This window comes from Ahaetulla prasina, chromosome 15 (assembly GCF_028640845.1).
Source record: "Ahaetulla prasina isolate Xishuangbanna chromosome 15, ASM2864084v1, whole genome shotgun sequence".
In the NCBI taxonomy this organism is placed as follows: Eukaryota; Metazoa; Chordata; class Lepidosauria; order Squamata; family Colubridae; genus Ahaetulla; species Ahaetulla prasina.
The window spans coordinates 16781935-16800386 of record NC_080553.1 but is presented as its reverse complement, the minus strand read 5'-3'; the positions used below and the strand labels follow the sequence as shown (position 1 = coordinate 16800386).

Sequence of the window (18452 nt, the reverse complement as noted above, 5' to 3'; positions counted from 1 at the left end):
ATTTCCTTCCTTCCCTCTCGTTCCTTCCTTCCTGTCCACCTCCACTTTTCTTCCTTCCTTCCTTCTTCCTTCCTTCCTGTCCACTTCCACTTTTCTTCCTTCCTTCTTCCTTCCTTCCTGTCCACCTCCACTTTTCTTCCTTCCTTCCTTCTTCCTTCCTTCCTGTCCACTTCCACTTTTCTTCCTTCCTTCCTTCTTTCTTCCTTCCCTCCCTTTTCTTTCTTCCTTCCTTCCTTCCCCATCCCTCCCCTTCCTTCCTTCCCGCCTGCTTCCTTTTCTTCCTTCCTTCCTTCCTTCCCTCCCTCCTTCCCTCCTTATTTAATTTAATTATTAATATAATTATTAATTTTGGGGTTAAAAATTATTTAATAAATAATAATAATTTAATCCTTATTTAGTTTTTTAAATTTAACTAATTTGTTTTTACTTATTTAATTTCGTTGTACCGTGTGCCATGACAATAAAGTAAACTAAACTAAACTTTCCCCTTCTCTCCTTCTTCCTTCCCTCCTTTTCTTCTTATATTTCTCCCCAAACAGATTATTCTCTTCCATTCTTTTGACGCTGTGCCTCCAAGATACCAACATTCTGGCTTTTTGACTCAAGAACAAATAAGGTTATAATAGATCGGGAAGTTTTATTACAGGGTGCGATTGTGGTACTGTATCGATTTTATCAAGGCCGCTTGTGATTTATACTCCGAGCTGTGTTCGCTCAGGAGTGTGCAAGCTATAAATGTGACAAATGACTAACAGAGAACAACAGTCGGCCATCCAAGAGAGCCTGCGAGGATTTTCGTTCTTTTAATCCAAGACAATGCTGGGATTTATTCACAGCTAGCCTAAAAAAAAATCTCCTTCCTCAACACCAACATAAAACTTCAGGTAATCTGTAACCAAAAGAGAAATGCAGGGAGTCCTCGGTTTATGACGATAATTGGGATCAGGATTAAGCAAGGCTGTGGTTGAATGTGTTGCGCCTGATTTTAACGCGTTTTCTGCCCCGGCTGCTAAGTGAATCACTGCCATTCTTAACTGAACCATCCGGTCGTTAAACAGAACCCAGCTTTCTCCGTTGGCGTTGCTGCTCAGAAGCCAGGTGAGAAAGTTGCAAAGGACAATCGGGGGAGCCCAGGATGCGACAACTCTTGGGAACACACGCCAGTGGCCAAGCCCCTGGATTGTGATCACGTGATAGGGGGATGCTGTGACAGTCGTAAGTGTGAGGAACGGTCAGGAGTTCCTCTTTTTTGGGGGGTACTGTTGTAACTCTGAACCATCGCTAAACGAACAGTTCTAAATCCAGAACTAGCTGTAATCCAATTAGCTACCCTAGACACAAACATCTAAGTAAGGGGTTTCGGATTTTACAAATGAAAATTCTCCAAGATCAAGCTGCGTTCTGTCTGTCTGTCTCTCTCTGTCTCTCCATTCATCTTATCTATCCATCCATCATATCCGTTCATCCATCTTTCCATCCGCCCATCCATCTGTCCATGTTTCTGTACATCGTATCCATTTCTTCATCCATTTGTCCATCTATCTCTTCATCCATCCACTGCTCCATTGCTCCATCCATCCTTCCATCACTCCATCCTCTATCCCTCCCTCCCTCCCCCCACCCACCCCATTATTCCATCCATCCCCCTATCCCTCTATCCATCCATTGCTCCATCTATTCATCCTTCCACACATCCCTCCCTCCCTCCCTCCATCGCTCCATCCATTTATTCATCCATCCATCCTTCCACCCATCCATCCACCCACCTACCCATCCATTATTCTATCTATCCATCCATTGCTCCATCCATCCCTCCATCCCTGCATCCATCCATCCTTCCACCCATCCATCCTTCCATCCATACCTCCCTCCATCCATCCTTTCATCCATCCATCCATTCATCCACCCACCCACCCATCATTCCATCCATCCATACCTCCCTCCCTCCATCCTTCCATCCATCCATCCATCCATTGCTCCATCCATCCATTCATCCACCCCACCCACCCATCCATTATTCCATCCATCCATCCATCCATCCATTGCTCCCTCCATCCATCCCTCCATCCCTCCATTCATCCTTCCACCCACCCACCTATCCATTATTCCATCCATCCATTCCATCCATCCATCCATCCATCCATCCTTCATCCATCTGTCCATCTCTCTACCATCCTCTATCCATTTTTCCATCCCTCCCTTCCCTTCCCTGTGAATGAAACATGACAGCTCTTCAAGTGTCACATTGCCGGCTTCTGCGAACACACACAGATCTTCCTTATCTCAAGTGGAACATTCAAAGCGCCTTAAACTTTGGTTATTTTAGCAAGCCTGTCACAGCACCAAGAATATGCTATTTGTCTTCTCAGCTGCAGTTTCCCCTTCCCAGAGACCCGGCCTGTGGCTGAAATTGAAAAGGCGCAGCAGGGCTGAGCCGTAGCTGTATACCAAAGGAGAAATAATCCCCTCTTTCAAAATTGCTTCTCGTCCGAACGGCCCAAATTTCTTATTCCGTGCACGACTGGGTCCCGAACGATTTAGAATGACAGCCACACTTTTCTTCGCCTGGAGTAAACACAATTTTTCCCCCCCTGTAAAATAAAGCTGGGAGATATGCAGATTTCTTCCAAATCTCTGTCGGGGGCTATGGGGAACATTGCAAAAAAAAAACAAAAAACCACCAACAATAACAATAACAACACACAACAACCGGAGGCCATTTGAGTTCTGGGGGAAAAAAGCCAATCAGCGCTTTCTTTCATGCCCAGCCTGGAAATTTAGCTGAAGAGCATCCCACAGTTTTGCAACTGGGGCTTGGAAATGCCGATGGGGACCAGCTTAAAAGAAATATTCAGCCCCACAGCAAAAAAAACCCACAGTACTTAGGAACTGGAAATAAAGGCGACTCTTTTGAAGACAAGCTCACTACTCACCACAGCCAACGCTGCTATTTTTAAGAACCACTTCTCTGTAGCACTCACTACACGGGGACGGCAACAATACCAAAAAAGCTGCATTTATAAATACATTTAAAAGTGGGGGGGGGGGGAAGCCGCGCCAAAAATACAGCAGCTCCTACAGAACCTAAACTGTAGAAACCGTTTTTCCAAACGGATTGGATCCATGCGTGGCAGAGGCTCCAAGGGCTGGACTACAAATCCCATCGATCTCACCCGAGGGTGGTAATCCAGCTGATCTGCAGGGGGTTTGTCCTGAACATCTCCGGAAAAAAAAAAAAAAGAGATTTATCTATCTAAATCGAGATTAATCTCATCTAATCTAAGTCGATGGGATGCAGTGGCTCAGTGGATAAGATGATGAGATTGTCTATCGAAAGGTCGGCAGTTCAGCGGTTCGAATCCCTACTGCTGCCGCGGAACGGGGTGAGCTCCCGTGACTTGTCCCAGCTTCTGCCAACCTAGCAGTTCGAAAGCAGGTAAAAAATGCAAGTAGAAAAATAGGGACCACCTTTGGTGGGAAGAGAACAGCGTTCCGTGCGCCTTTGGTGTTGAGTCATGCCGGTCACATGACCACGGAGACGTTTCCGGATGGCGCTGGGCTCTTCGGCTTTGAAACGGAGATGAGCACTGCCCCCTAGAGTCGGGAACGACTAGCACATACGTGCAAGAGGAACCTTTACCTTTACCTTAATCTAAGTCGAGAGGTAGTTCTCGACTTACAACGGTTTGGCCATTTGATGTTGGCGACGGCAGTGAAAAAAAATGACTTAGGACCGTTCTTCACACTTACGACCGTTGCAGCATCCCCATCGTCACGTGGTTTGCATTCGGATGCTTGCCAATTGACTCGTATTTACGACGGTTGCAATGTGCCCTGGGATCACGTGATCCCCTGTTGCGACCTGCGGGCCAGCAATTCGAATGGGGAAGCCAGATCCACTTAACAACTGTGTTCCTCACTTAATGCCGGCAGTGTTAACAAAATAGGGCAGAGCTCCCTTAAGAACTGTCTCGCTTAGCAACAGAAATGTTGGTCTCAATTGTGGCCATAAATCGAGGCTGACCCGTATAAGGGCTGTTGAAATTTCTCCCCTGTTTCTGAACATTCATAAAGACCCTTCCCTCCTTTCCCCAGTTAAGGGACAGGAGGAGGAAGAGGAGGTGGGGGAGGAGGAGGAGAAATATTTATTATTACTGTTATAGAGAATATCGACCAGCAGCCGAAGAGCCTGAGCTTCAACCGGCGGAGAAAAAGAATACTGAAAAAAATATTTCATCTCGGTTTCAGCTTTGATGGGTGCTAAGTGGTGTCTATTTATACAAAGGAAGGATGGAAAAGGGATTAAACAAAAAAGGAGCATTAGAAGTAACTCACCCACACGAGAAACACCAGTGTCAGCTCTTTCTAAAATAAAGACACATTTTATAGAGATATAGATATACATAGATATACAGACAGAGATAAATATAGAGAGCTAAGATAGATAGATAGATAGATAGATAGATAGATAGATAGATAGATAGATAGATAGATAGATAGATAGATAGATAGATATAGAGAGAGCTGATGATAGATAGATAGAGATATAGATACATAGATGCACAGAGATAGAGATAGAGAACTAATGATAGATAATGATAGACAATAGATATAGACAATAGATAGTAGTTAGATAGATAAGATGATAGATGATAGATAGATGATAGGCGATAGGATAGATAGATGATAGATAGATAGATAATGATAGATAAACATAGATAGATGATAGATAGATAGATAGATTTATTTATTTATATATAGATAGATAGATGATAGATGATAGATAGATAAGATGATAGATGATAGATGATAGATAGATGATAGATGATAGATGATAGGCGATAGGATAGATAGATGATAGAGAGATAGATAATGATACATAGATAGATAGATAGATAGATAGACGATAGACAATAGATAAGGAGATGATAGATAGATAGATAGATAGATAGATAGATAGATAGATAGACAGACAGACAGACAGACAGACAGACAGACAGACAGACATAGATAGAAGATAGAAGACTTAACGACTGCATGGATCTGCAAAAGAGGTCGCAAAATGGGGGCAAAAAAACCCCTCGCTTAACCAATGTCTCCCTTAGCAGCAGAAGGCTTGGCCTCAACTGTGGTCGTTAAATCGAGGACCACCTGTAGTTCGCGTGAGAGATAGACGACGCATATTTTTTAAAACCCCAAAACAAAGACCTGGGGTCTAGAGAAGAGAGATTGCTGACTCACACAGCAGAGTTGGGAGGTGACTGATGGACGCCAGGAGAGAACAAGAAATAAATAAATAAATAAATAAATATAATTGGCATCTTCTTTAACGGCCTTGCAGGCTCGACCCGCCCACCAAGGCCCGTACAGGAGCGCCAGAAAATGTCTCCGGGCTTGACAGACCCGCCATGAAGCCTCCGACAAGCCTGTGTGAGTCACACCGGGAGATTTTCCAAAGATGACTCACCTGTTTGGAAAAGCAATAGGGCTGCACGACCGATTGTGGCTGGGGGGCAGGGGGGGGGATGGGATGGGATGAGGCGCAGGAGAAACAGCACAAGGTCTCCCCGGGTGGGAAGGGAAGGGAAGTTAAAAGCGCCGATGACCTCCAGACGAACCAAGTTAAAGCACAGGAAAAGGGAAGGGAAGGCTATGCTCGGGCATCCCACCTCAAATTTCAAAAAAAGGAGAATCTTTGTAAGGGGATGAAGAGACCGGGTTGAGGGGGGGGGCAGAGGAGGATTGTGGGGTCCTTGCGGGTCTCTGAGCTTGGTTGTTTTCTTGCAGGGTTGTTTCATGACCCTACTGGGTAACATCAGCAGTGCTAGAAGGGAATGGGGTTTTTGCAAGGAGGAGGAGGAGGAGGAGGAGAAGGAGGAGGAGGAGGAGGATTGTTTGGTCCTCGGTGCTCTCTGAGCTGGCTTGTTTCCTTGCCGGCGTTTCGTGACCCTACTGGGTAACATCATCAATGCTAGAAGGGAGAGGGGTTTGCAGACAGGAGGAGAAGGAAAGGGAAAGAGGAGCAGGAGGGCAATGACTGGAACTTGTGGTGCTCTCTGAGTTTGCTTGTTTTCTTGCCGGCGTTTCGTGACCCTACTGGGTAACATCACCAGTGCTAGAAGGGAATGGCCCGACTCTCCTCTCTTTGCAACTGGGCTTGTGTTGTTTTAAAACAAGAAAGATTCATATTTTTTTAATTTATATATATAAAAAAAAAGGCACCGCCATCAGAATTTGGTTCAATGGTGGCTCCAATCGTTTTGAGGTCCACCAGCATCGCAATTGAGCAGCTAAAAAATCTGAGAGGGGAGGAGGAGGAGGAGGACTCGCCTTTCAAACAGAGGTGAAAAAAAAAATCAGCGACGGGGATACGAATCTTGTTGTTGTTAATTGCAAAGTTGTGTCCCACCCATCGCAACACCATGGACCACGTTCCTCCAGGCCTTCCTGTCCTCCACCATCCTCTGGAGTCCATTTAAGTTCACGCCGACTGCTTCAGTGACTCCATCCAGCCACCTCATTCTCCGCTGTCCCTTTCTTCTTTTGCCCTCCATCGTTCCCAGCATTCGGCTCTTCTCCAGGGAGTCCTTCCTTCTCATTAGGTGGCCAAAGTATTATTTGAGTTTCCTCTTCAGGAACTGGCCTTCTAAAGCGCAGTCAGTCAGGGTTGATCTCCTCTAGGACTGACCGGTTGGATCGCCTTGCAGTCCAAGGGACTCGCAGGAGTCTTCTCCAGCACCAGAGTTCAAAGGCCTCGATTCACGAATCTTCTAACACTCCCCCCCACCCACCAAATATTTGCAGTCCGACTTTTGGATTGCCTCCAATGTCGGCTACAGGACATGCCCAGGGGCTGGATGGGGGGGGGGGTCTGTTTTTTCCCCCCTCTTGACGTCACGGCCCTTTCTAAGCACAGCTGTCCAAACATATGCCTCCGCAAAGCCAGCGGTATGCGTGCCTCAAGCCCCGAACTGGATCCTTGCCTCTCTTCTGGGAGGAATCCACCTCTAAGATCTCCGTAGTCGTCATCTCTCCACCCCCCTGGGATCTGAAAATAATGCCTTTATTTTTTTTTTGCAGCCACCCCCCACTCCCCTGTTCAAACAGGGCCAAGTTATTTACACAGCTTTTTCCATCCTCAGAGCTGGAAAGGGGCAACTTGGATGGTGGAGGGGTTTATGCAGTTTATGCAGTGGCTCCAGAAAGCAAATAATTGGTAGCTCGGGATTGAAATGTGGAGGGTACTTGGTGGTCTCTGAACTTGGAAGGTTTTCTTGCAGAAGTTTTGTGACCCAACTAGGTAGTGTTATCAGTGTGAGAAGGGTTTGGGAGGAGGAAGGAAGGAAGGAAGGAGTGGGAGGAAGGAGGAAGGAAGAAAGGAGTGGGAGGAAGGAGGAAGGAAGGAAGGAGGAACAGTGCCAGAGCACTAAAAGGAAAGGGCAGGTATATAGCTAATAATAATAATAATAATAATAATAATAATAATAATAATAATAATAATAATAATAATAATAATAATAATAATAATAATAATAATAATACTTCTTCTTCTTCTTCTTCTTCTTCTTCTTCTTCTTCTTATTATTATTATTATTATTATTATTATTATTATTATTATTATTATTATTATTTAATTTTTATACCGCCCTTCTCCCGAAGGACTCAGGGCGGTTCACAGCCAAGTAAAAACAACAGTCAATAAATGCAATACAAATAAAATCAATAATTAAAAAAACTTATTCAATTTGGCCCCGATTTAAAAATACATTTAAAAAACCATAAAACCCATTAAAATTCAAAAACCCAATAATAAAAATTCTGAAAATTCTATGCCAGTCCTGCGCGGGTGAATAGATACGTCTTCAGCTCGCGGCGGAAGGTCCGAAGGTCAGGAAGTTGTCGAAGTCCTGGGGGAAGTTCGTTCCAGAGGGTGGGAGCTCCCACAGAGAAGGCCCTTCCCCTGGGGGCCGCCAGCCGGCATTGCTTGGCTGACGGCACCCCGAGGAGTCCCTCCCTGTGAGAGCGCACGGGTCGATAGAGATAAGAGTTTGGGGAAATTTAAAAAACAAAACAAAACAGAGAATGTAAGATCTACAACAATTCACTTAGTGACCATTCAAAGTTATAACAGCGGTGGGAAAAAAAAAAAAGAGGACCCAGCAGGACCGTTTTTTCCACACTTACCGCTGCAGCCTCCCCGTGGTCACGTGATTTACCACTCAGGTGCTCGACAACTGACTCACATTTACGACGGTCGCAGTGATCCCCCCTTTTGCGACCGCCTGACCAGAGGGAAGCCGCGACGGGTGCCGACTAATTTAAGAACAGCGACCGTTCACTTTAACAACTGCGGCCAGGGAAGTCGCAAAACGGGACAAAGCCCACTTAACAAAGGTCTCGCTTCTGCAACCTCCCTCCTGGGATCCGTTTGCCGACGGAGGTCAAGTTACTACCCTGTAACTAAACCAGGGGTAACCTATGGGTAACTTTACAACTGTGGACTTCAACTCCCAGAATTCCTGAGCCAGGGGTCATGTGACTTCCCCCTTGGAAGCCAGATTCACTTAGCAACCGGGCTACTAACTCATCAAGTGCAGGAAATCACTTAACTACCGTGGCGAGGAAGGTCGCGAAATGGAAGCAAAACTCACTGGACAAATGTCTCGGTCAAGAGAAACCTGGCGACGAATGGTGGATGTAAGCCGGAGACTACCGTACCTGCACTTCACCTAGCTGTTTGCTCCGCCGCCGGCTCCCCTTCACCCTCCTCCCTTCGGCCTAAAATTAGGAACCGAGGCTGAACGCCCACCGAGCAGCTGCTCCCCCAAATGACAGTCAGCGTTTGGGCTGGGAGTTGCACAGACTCAGCCAGCGCCGCCGAGAAACAGGCTGCGAGAAGCAGAACCTGGAACGCCATCCCAAAATGAGGCAACCTGGAGAAAAACACCCGCGGGTGGGTCATGTGTCCATGGGGGGGGGACGCTGGGACCGTTGCACGGGTCAGTGCTCGACTTACGACCGCAATTGAGCCCAACGTTTCTGTTGCTAAGTGAGAAATCTGTCTGTTCTGTCCCAGCTTCCCAAACACGACAAACCCTCTGAACTGAACTCAAAGATTCCTTTAATTAGGAGCGCCGGCAGCCCCAGCAAACAGTTTCTCTCTCAAGTCCGTCCATCTGGAAAATGAATAGTTGTCTGCCATATCTATTCATCTCTGCCCCCTGCCTTTCATCCTCAGAGTTAGGGTGGGGCTTCGCTAGCAGTGATGGCTCTTCCGTCCCAAGGACCGGCCCATAGATTTCCACTGCTCTCCTCTCCTCTGCTTTCTGCGCATCCATGCATCAGGCACTGGACCCAGCTGTTCCTCCTCTTCCTTATCAGCCACCTCCAGACCTGGGGGCTATTGACCCTCCATCTGAGGGCTGACGGACGGTCCGCCTCTGTCTCTCTCTCTCAGCCAGCTCCATTCCTGCTTCTCCCGCGGACCCCTCAGGTTGCCTTGATGCTGACCCCGACTCCTAACCCTTCCTCCTTCTCTGAGTTGGCTGCTGGAGGGGCCGGCGGCCGACTGGCCCCAACACTGTCAAGTGAGTGTTGTCCTAGTTTACCTTCAGTTGTTAAGCGAATCCCCTTAAGTTGTTAAAAGCTAAAGCTAAGTTGTTAAATGAGCCGCACGTTCGTTCAGCGAATCTTGTTTCCCCGTGGACTTTTCCGGCCAGAAGGCCGCAATCGGGGATCGCGGGACATTGCGACCGTCATAAATGTGAACCGGTGGCCGAGCCTCTGAATTTTAATCCATTTAATCCATGGGGATGCCGCGACGGACATAAAACAAAAAAACAAACAAACTGAAAAAAACAGATAAAGTCACTTTTTTCCCCAACGGCGTTCTAACTTCGAATGGTCACTAAACAGACCCGTTGGAAGCCGAGGAATACCTGAATTATCCTAAAAGAGGCACACCTCTTTCCCCAAACCGAGATGCCTCTTCCAGGAAACCTTTCATCATCATTTCTTTTTCTTTTTTTCTCCCCCTTTTGAGTTTACAAAAAAAGTCATTTGTCATTTTTATGAGGTGCCTGGAAGGATACCTTTTAAACTAATTAAAATTGGCAGTCTTAAACAGCAACCCTTCCGGATGGGAAGGTCCCACTCCTCGCAATAAGTAACTCATTGATGGATGAAAGGAGCAAAGACAGAAACGGGGATGGCTGAAGTCTGCTAAGTTGGCTGGACTCCTGGACAGTCAAGAGAGCCGCGCGCCAATAAAATCAAAATGAAAGAGAAGGAACGGGAGAAATATTTTGTTCCAAGTCTCACCAAATTGGAGAATGTGTCCAAACACTTGGAAGAGATTATTATAGCCCATCCCAACTTAAAAACATTTCCTCGGCGACAATATCTGCGTGGCCCAAAACTAAAAAATAAGATTAATAATAATTGATGAAAATATTGATCATCTTACCCTGTTTTCCCCAAAATAAGACATTCCCCTGATAATAAGCCCAATTGGGCTTTTGAGTGCATGGCAATAAGGCCGAGCGCTTCTTTCAGGGTTCAAAATATATATATATATATAAGACAGGGTCTTATTTTCGGAAAAATACGGGTATGTTTGTGTTTGACTAGCATTGATGTTATCTACTTTGGGTAATGAAATATCTGCAAAACAACAACAATCACCAAGCTCAGAGAGCACCACGGACCCTTAAAATAGATTAAGGTAAAAGGTTCCCCTCACACATTTATGCTGGTTGTTCCCGACTCTAGGGGGCGGTGCTCATCTCTGTTTCAAAGCCGAAGAGCCAGCGCTGTCCGAAGACGTCTCCGGGGTCATGTGGCCGGCATGACTCAACGCCAAAGGCGCACGGAAACGGTGTTCCCTTCCCACCAAAGGTGGTCCCTATTTTTCTACTTGCATTTTTAACCTGCTTTCGAACTGCTAGGTTGGCAGAAGCTGGGACAAGTCACGGGAGCTCACCCCGTTACGCGGCGCTAGGGACTCGAACCGCTGAACTGCCGACCTTTCAACAAACAAGCTCAGCGTCTTAGCCCCTCATTAGATTGCTAATCCTCAAACTTTTATTAACCACCTCATTACAAGACCGTTAATTTATATGCAGACCAATTTCAGCATTTTAAACCATCATGGCCAACTAGCCAATAAAACCATGGCGACAACGATACCCGTAGATACCGCTTCAGCCGAGCACTTGTCTTGCTTTGTTGTTTGCCAGAGAGAACAATTGACAATGCGATTTTTAATTCTCCAATCCAGGTAGGTGGAAGTAATTAAATTAACAACCCACCCCAAACGAAGGCCGACAGCTGTTACCCGAAGCCGCTCAGAAGGGCTCCAGAAGCAACCAAGGGCCATTAAGGGAGAAAAATCCAGATCTGAAATATATATATATATATAAAAAATTTTCCTCCCAGTCCGCAAGGCAGTTGTGCACAGCAATGTTCATTAAAACCAGCATCCGCTGGGCCTTTAATTAAAAAGTTGGCGATGGGGTTTTAAATATGATTAAGCAACGAAACAGGCCACAGGATATGGATGGCTGTTTTGTGGGGGCGAAGAAAGTTAATGGTGTGATTTGGTTTTTCCCGCCCTGAGTTTTAGCAACAGCTCCTCTCCCTCTCTAATGTTTTATCTCTCTCTCTCTCTCTCACACACACACACACACATTCTCTCTCTCTCTCTCTCTTTCTCTCTCACTCGGTCTGTCTCTTTCCCTCTGTCTGTTTCTCTCTTTCTCTTTGTCTCTCTGTCTCTTTCTCGCTTTCTGTCTCTGTCTCTTTTTCTCTGTTTGTCTGTCACACTCTCTGTCTGTTTGTCTCTCTTTCTCTCTGTGTGTATGTCTCTTTCTCTCTCTCTGTCTCTTTCTCTCTGTCACTCTCTCTTTGTCTCTCTCTCTCTCTCTCTTTCTCTCTGTCTCTCTCTCTCTCTGTCTCTCTCTCTCTTTCTCTCTGTCTCTCTCTGTCTCTTTCTCTCTGTCTCTCTCCGTCTCTTTCTCTCTGTCTCTTTCTCTCTGTCACTCTCTCTGTGTCTCTCTCTTTCTCTCTTTCTCTCTCTGTCTCTTTCTCTCTGTCTCTTTCTCTCTGTCACTCTCTCTTTGTCTCTCTCTGTCACTCTATCTCTTTCTCTGTCTCTGTCTCTCTCTGTTTCTTTATAATTAAAGTGCTGGGGGAGGTTAGGATTCCGATAACAAATTGCTTGCTAGAATTTTGAATCTGCGTGGGAGTTGTCTTAATGGCTCCTCTTTCCAGAAACCAAACCTTGCAATATATTTATTCGCATCGTGCCTTTATTATTTTCTACAAACAACTCAAGGCAGCGAATATACCTCCTCCTGTTTTCCCTGCAACGAACGACAACCCTGTGAGGTGGGATGGGGCTGAGAGAGGGAGGGACTGGCTCAAAGTCACCCAGATGGTTTTTCATGGCTAAGGCGGCACTAGAACTCACCGTCTCCTGGCGATGGGCTCAGTCAACCAGCCAACATTCATGGCTAAGGTAGGTCTAGACTGGGAATTGAAGTCTAGCCTTAGCTATGAAAGACAGCTGGGTGACTTTGGGCCAGTCTCTCTTCCTCAGCCCAACCTACCTCACAGGGTTGTTGTTGCAGGGAAAATAGAAGGTGCATTGGATATTTTTGCTCCCTTGACTTATTTGTAAAACTAATGAATGAAGGAAGGAAGGAAGGAAGATGATAGAGGGAGGGAGGGAGAAATAAAGGAGGGAAGGAGGGAAGGAAGGAAGATGATAGAGGGAGGAAGGGAGGGAGGAAGGAATAAAGGAAGGAAGGAGGGAGGGAAAGAAGGAAGGAAATCCACTGTAGTTTGCAAAGTTAGAAATGAACGGACAAATCAGTGGCACAATTCCACAACCAAGGAGATGCAAAGACATTTCCAAAATCCATTTTTCTACCCGAGTCCAACAGCAGTTTTAAGAGCCTGTCCATCCATCACTTAGCTAAATTCCTCAAGAACAACAAACAACAACAACAAAAGGGATCAAACCCCTGGGTAACGCAATCATGCCAAGTCCAAAACCGGTCGATTTGGTTCCGAGTGAGTGGTGCCGTTGTGAGAAGGGATGATTAAACTGTGACTAATGAGATTTGTCCAGGCCATGCGCTGAGCCACACCGACTTAAAACCAACGGCTGCCTTCGGCTAAACTCACTAAGCAAAGATCTCAGCAACTCCCACAGGATGTGCTTGTTGGTCTGTGCAAACCAACCTTGATTCCTTCCCAGGAAAAAAAGAAAGGAAGGAAGGAAGGAAGAGAGGGAGGGAGAGAGGGAGGGAGGGAGGAAGGAAAGAAAGAAAAAGAAAGAGGAGGAGAAAGGAGAAAGGAGGGAAGGACAGAAGGAGGAAGGAAGGAAGGGAAAGAGAAGAAAGAAAGAAAAAAAGAAAGAAAGAAAGAAAGACGGAGGGAAGGATGGAGGAAGGAAGGAAGGGAAAGAGAAGAAAGAAAAAAGAAAGGAAGAAAGAAAGAGAAAGAAAGAAAGAAAGAAAGAGAAAGAAAGAAAGGGAGGAGGAGGAGGAGGGAGGGACGGAAGAAGGACAGGACAGGAGAGAGAGAGAGAGAAAAGAAGGAAAGCGGAGAAGGGAGGGAAGGAGGGAGGGAGGAAGGAAGGAAGGGAAAGAAGAGAAAGAAAGAATGAATGAAAGAAAGAAAAAAGAAAGCGACGAAAGGAGGGAGGGAGGGAGGAAGGGAAAGAGAAGAAAGAAAGAAAGAGAAAGAAAGAAAGAAAGAAAGAAAGAAAGAAAGAAAGAAAGAAAGAGGGAGGGAGAGAGAGAGAGAGAGAGAGAGCTGCAGGAGCTTGGAAGGGGGGGGGGAATAAGAGATCATCTGGACAGCCTTCCCCTTCTGCTAAGGCAAGCCTACAAAAACAACAGCCTCATCTCGAACCTACATCTGGCTAAGATTCGCTTAGCCACGTTGAAGCAGCATTCACACAGCTAGGTTGGGTTTTCCTGGCAAGGTGGGGGTGGGGGGTGTCGCTCAGCTGAGGAGGGGTCAGTGAGGGAGGGGGAAATGCCTCGAGATTCCCCCTTGTTCCAAGGACGCTGAACCACCCGACCCCTCCCCAAATAAACACCAGCTACAACCTCAGCAGCCCCTTCTGAGACTGTCAGATTGGCACCCCTGCCCTTGCCTGGTCCCAAGTGGAAAGACCCCCCCCCCAAATCCCTACCAGGTTGAATGGGGTGGGGTGGCGGGGCTTACAAAGTGCCAGCTTTGCATTGGGTCTTGCTGGAAATGACACCCTCTCCAAAGGGGCTCAATTTTTTGCCATGGCTGGAATTGGGTGGGTGGGTGGGATGGGTTAGGGTCTGGCAAAGGGATGGAATTGGGGAGGTGGCAGGTTGGCAGAGGGTGGAATTGGGGGGATGGGAAGTTGGGGGTGGAGGTTGGCAAAGGGTGGAATTGGGGGATGGGAGGTTGGCAAAGGGGCAATTGGGGGATGGGAGGTTGGCAGAGGGTGGAATTGGGGGATGGGAGGTTGGCAAAGGGGCAATTGGGGGATGGGAGGTTGGCAGAGGTGGAATTGGGGGATGGGAAGTTGGGGGTGGAGGTTGGCAAAGGGTGGAATTGGGGGATGGGAGGTTGGCAAAGGGGCAATTGGGGGATGGGAGGTTGGCAGAGGGTGGAATTGGGGGATGGGAAGTTGGGGGTGGGAGGTTGGCAAAGGGTGGAATTGGGGGATGGGAGGTTGGCAAAGGGGCAATTGGGGATGGGAGGTTGGCAGAGGTGGAATTGGGGATGGGAAGTTGGGGGTGGAGGTTGGCAAAGGTGCAATTGGGGAGGTGGGAGGTTGGCAAAGGGGCAATTGGGGGATGGGAGGTTGGCAGAGGGTGGAATTGGGGGATGGGAAGTTGGGGGTGGGAGGTTGGCAAAGGGTGGAATTGGGGGATGGGAGGTTGGCAAAGGGGCAATTGGGGGATGGGAGGTTGGCAGAGGTGGAATTGGGGGATGGGAAGTTGGGGGTGGAGGTTGGCAAAGGTGCAATTGGGGAGGTGGGAGGTTGGCAAAGGGGCAATTGGGGATGGGAGGTTGGCAGAGGGTGGAATTGGGGGATGGGAAGTTGGGGGTGGAGGTTGGCAAAGGTGCAATTGGGGAGGTGGGAGGTTGGCAAAGGATGGAATTGGGGGATGGGAGGTTGGCAGAGGGTGGAATTGGGGGATGGGAAGTTGGGGGTGGGAGGTTGGCAAAGGGTGGAATTGGGGAGGTGGGAGGTTGGCAAAGGGGCAATTGGGGGATGGGAGGTTGGCAGAGGGTGGAATTGGGGGATGGGAAGTTGGGGGTGGAGGTTGGCAAAGGTGCAATTGGGGAGGTGGGAGGTTGGCAAAGGGGCAATTGGGGATGGGAGGTTGGCAGAGGGTGGAATTGGGGGATGGGAAGTTGGGGGTGGAGGTTGGCAAAGGTGCAATTGGGGAGGTGGGAGGTTGGCAAAGGGGCAATTGGGGGATGGGAGGTTGGCAGAGGGTGGAATTGGGGGATGGGAAGTTGGGGGTGGAGGTTGGCAAAGGTGCAATTGGGGAGGTGGGAGGTTGGCAAAGGGGCAATTGGGGGATGGGAGGTTGGCAGAGGGTGGAATTGGGGGATGGGAAGTTGGGGGTGGAGGTTGGCAAAGGGGCAATTGGGGGATGGGAGGTTGGCAGAGGGTGGAATTGGGGAAGTGGGAGGTTGGCAAAGGGGTGGAATTGGGGGTGGGTGGGAGGCTTAGACTCCTGCCAAGACCCCCCCTCCCCTCGCTTCTCCCCCCCCTCCCCGGGGACGCGCCCCCAACCCTTCCCTGCCCAACTCCGGCGCAGACGCCCCTTCCCCACCTTCTGCCCAGCTGGAAAGCCTCACCTGCGCGGCCGGGCATCGCTTCTCACGGGCGGGGTGGCTGGGTGGGTGGAGGCGGCCCTCCGGCAGGGCCCCTTGGCTGGGCAGCCTCTCCTCCGGCTCCAGCCAGGACGGGCCAGGTGCCTCCTCCTCCTCCTCTTCCTCCTCCGGGGACTAGCGGGACCCCCTAGCCGGGGCTGAGCGGCCGGCGGGAAGGCTCGCCCGCCCGGTGGGCTCCATGCAAGGAGGCAGCGCCCTGCAGCTCCAGCTGCAACCCGGCCGTTGCTGCTGCTGCTGCTTCTCCTTCCTCCTCCTCCTCTTCTTCCTCCGCTGCTGCGGCGACCGGGTTGACAGCTCGGGCCGGAGGGTTGCAGCGGCTCCCACTTCCTCCTGCTTTGCGCGCATTCCCGCTTTGCGGCCGCCGCCGCCGCCGCCGCCGCCTCCAGCGCAGCTGGGTCGGTCCAGCTGCGCCCCGGGAAACGGCGCCGGCGGCGTCCCTCGGGCGGCTCCTGCCGGCCGCCCCGGGAACTGCAGCTGGGCTTGATTTTCCCCCCCCCCCTCCTCCCCGCCACTTCCAATCTCTCTCTCTGCCTGGATTGGACGGGGGGGGGGGGCTCCTCTGGGAAAGGGGGGGGAGGGGAAGGGTGCCTCCACTGGCACGTCCCAAAGAGTGTGGGGTACCTGGGCAAAGGAGGCAGACACACACACTCTCACAGAATAGAATAGAATAGAATGTAGAATAGAATAGAACAGAACAGAACAGAATAGAATGGAATATATGGAATGGAATGGAATACGATAGGATAGGATATTGGAATGAAGAATAGAATAGAATAGAATAGAATAGAATAGAATAGAATGTAGAATAGAATAGAATAGAATAGAAAATATGGAATGGAATGGAATAGGATAGGATAGGATATTGGAATGAAGAATAGAATAGAATAGACGAATAGGAATAAAAATAGAAGAACAGAACAGAATAGAATAGAATAGAATAGAATAGGAATAGAATAGAATGTAGAATAGAATAGAATAGAATAGAATATATGGAATGGAATGGAATAGGATAGGATAGGATATTGGAATGAAGAATAGAATAGAATAGACGAATAGGGATAGAAATAGAAGAACAGAACAGAATAGAATAGAATAGAATAGAATGTAGAATAGAATAGAATAGAATAGGAATGCAGGATAGAATAGAATAGAATGTAGAAGAGAATAGAATAGAATAGAATAGGAATAGAAATAGAATAGAATAGAATAGAACAGAACAGAACAGAACAGAACAGAATAAAATAAGAACTTACAATAGAAGAGAATAGAACAGGAATAGAGTCAGTTTGTCCCCCACCCCTCCCACCTGGATTTCGGGTCCCTGGGAAAAGTGGGGAGGGGGCAGAAGGGTGCATACACAGACACCCCCCCCAAAGACTGGGGTACCTGGGAAAGGATGCACGCACACTCATACATACCCAAACACACACACACAAGGCCAGGATACCTGCTCTGCCCCTCCCAAGACTGATGGTGATGGGACATCTGCACACCTGGGGAAAAGTCGCTTCGCAGGAGAAACTGCAGCAGCCCTGGAGCCCAGCAATGATGGCTTATGAAAACAAGCCATGCTTTGGGGCACAAAATGACAAAGAGTCGGAAGCGGCTGAGTGAACATATTCATTTCCAAGGATGGGTCAAAAGAAGATAAAATTAGGAAGGAGTATTGTGGATCTTTGCTGCCTTATTTATACATATAAAAAATAAAGGCGGCGTTTTTTTTAACAAAAATAATCTAAAAAAACCCAGCAATTGCTCCGATTTGGTGCAAACTGGATTTTTATTCCAAATATTTATGCCACAGGGGAAAAAATGGACTTGGGAGTCCTGTTATCAGGGAACGCATGGCACCAAAAACCCTTCTCCATTAACTGCCAGATATTAAAATAATAAAAACAGGAAGTGGTATATATTAAAAAAGACTTTAAGACTTTCCCGACCTCCACATCATCTCTTTTTCCATCCAGATCTCACACTTTCCCTGGACTTGTGGATTGCATTTTGCAGCCTTAATTCAGATTCTTCTATGGGGTTAAAAACAGAAGAAAACCAAAAGAAAGCACCCTTAAATCCCCTTTAATGGGGAAGGGTGTTGGGGGGGGGGCTGCAAGGGGTCCCGGAAAGGAGAGGAATGGACAGGAAACAAACAAACGAAACAAAACCTTGATTTCATGACTCAGCTTCCTGAATTACCCCGCTGATAATAAAAGCCAGCCAGCGATGAAGGGAGTTTGTCAGGAGTAAATTTAAGGCCGAAAAGGAAGGACGGAGGGAGAGATAATAGCTTGTCTGAAATTGGAAACCAGAAGGGTACATCAATTATCCCCGGAAAAGATTAGTTCGGCTGCAGAATCAGAGAAGGATACATAGCTTCAAATTAAAAACAACAACAACACAAGAGGCAGCAATTGGCTACAAAGGAAGGATGATTAATCTAGAGAAATTCTTTGCAGGTTACGTACTCGAGAGGAAGCAAAATTGAAATGCTATCTATCTATCTATCTATCTATCTATCTATCTATCTATCTATCTATCTATCTATCTATCTA

At 47.7% G+C, this 18452-nt stretch overlaps 1 protein-coding gene across 4 annotated transcripts in view; it reads right to left on the bottom strand.

The window, feature by feature from the left end:
* Window positions 1-16303, bottom strand: part of PITPNM2 (phosphatidylinositol transfer protein membrane associated 2) — a 116437-nt gene extending 100134 nt beyond the window's left edge. For all 4 annotated transcript variants that reach the window (XM_058158366.1, XM_058158372.1, XM_058158371.1 and 1 more), the window contains exon 1: window positions 15868-16303. The gene's annotated coding sequence lies outside the window, so the exon portion shown is untranslated. The remainder of the gene's footprint in view (window positions 1-15867) is intronic.
* Window positions 16304-18452: the final 2149 nt, after the last annotated feature.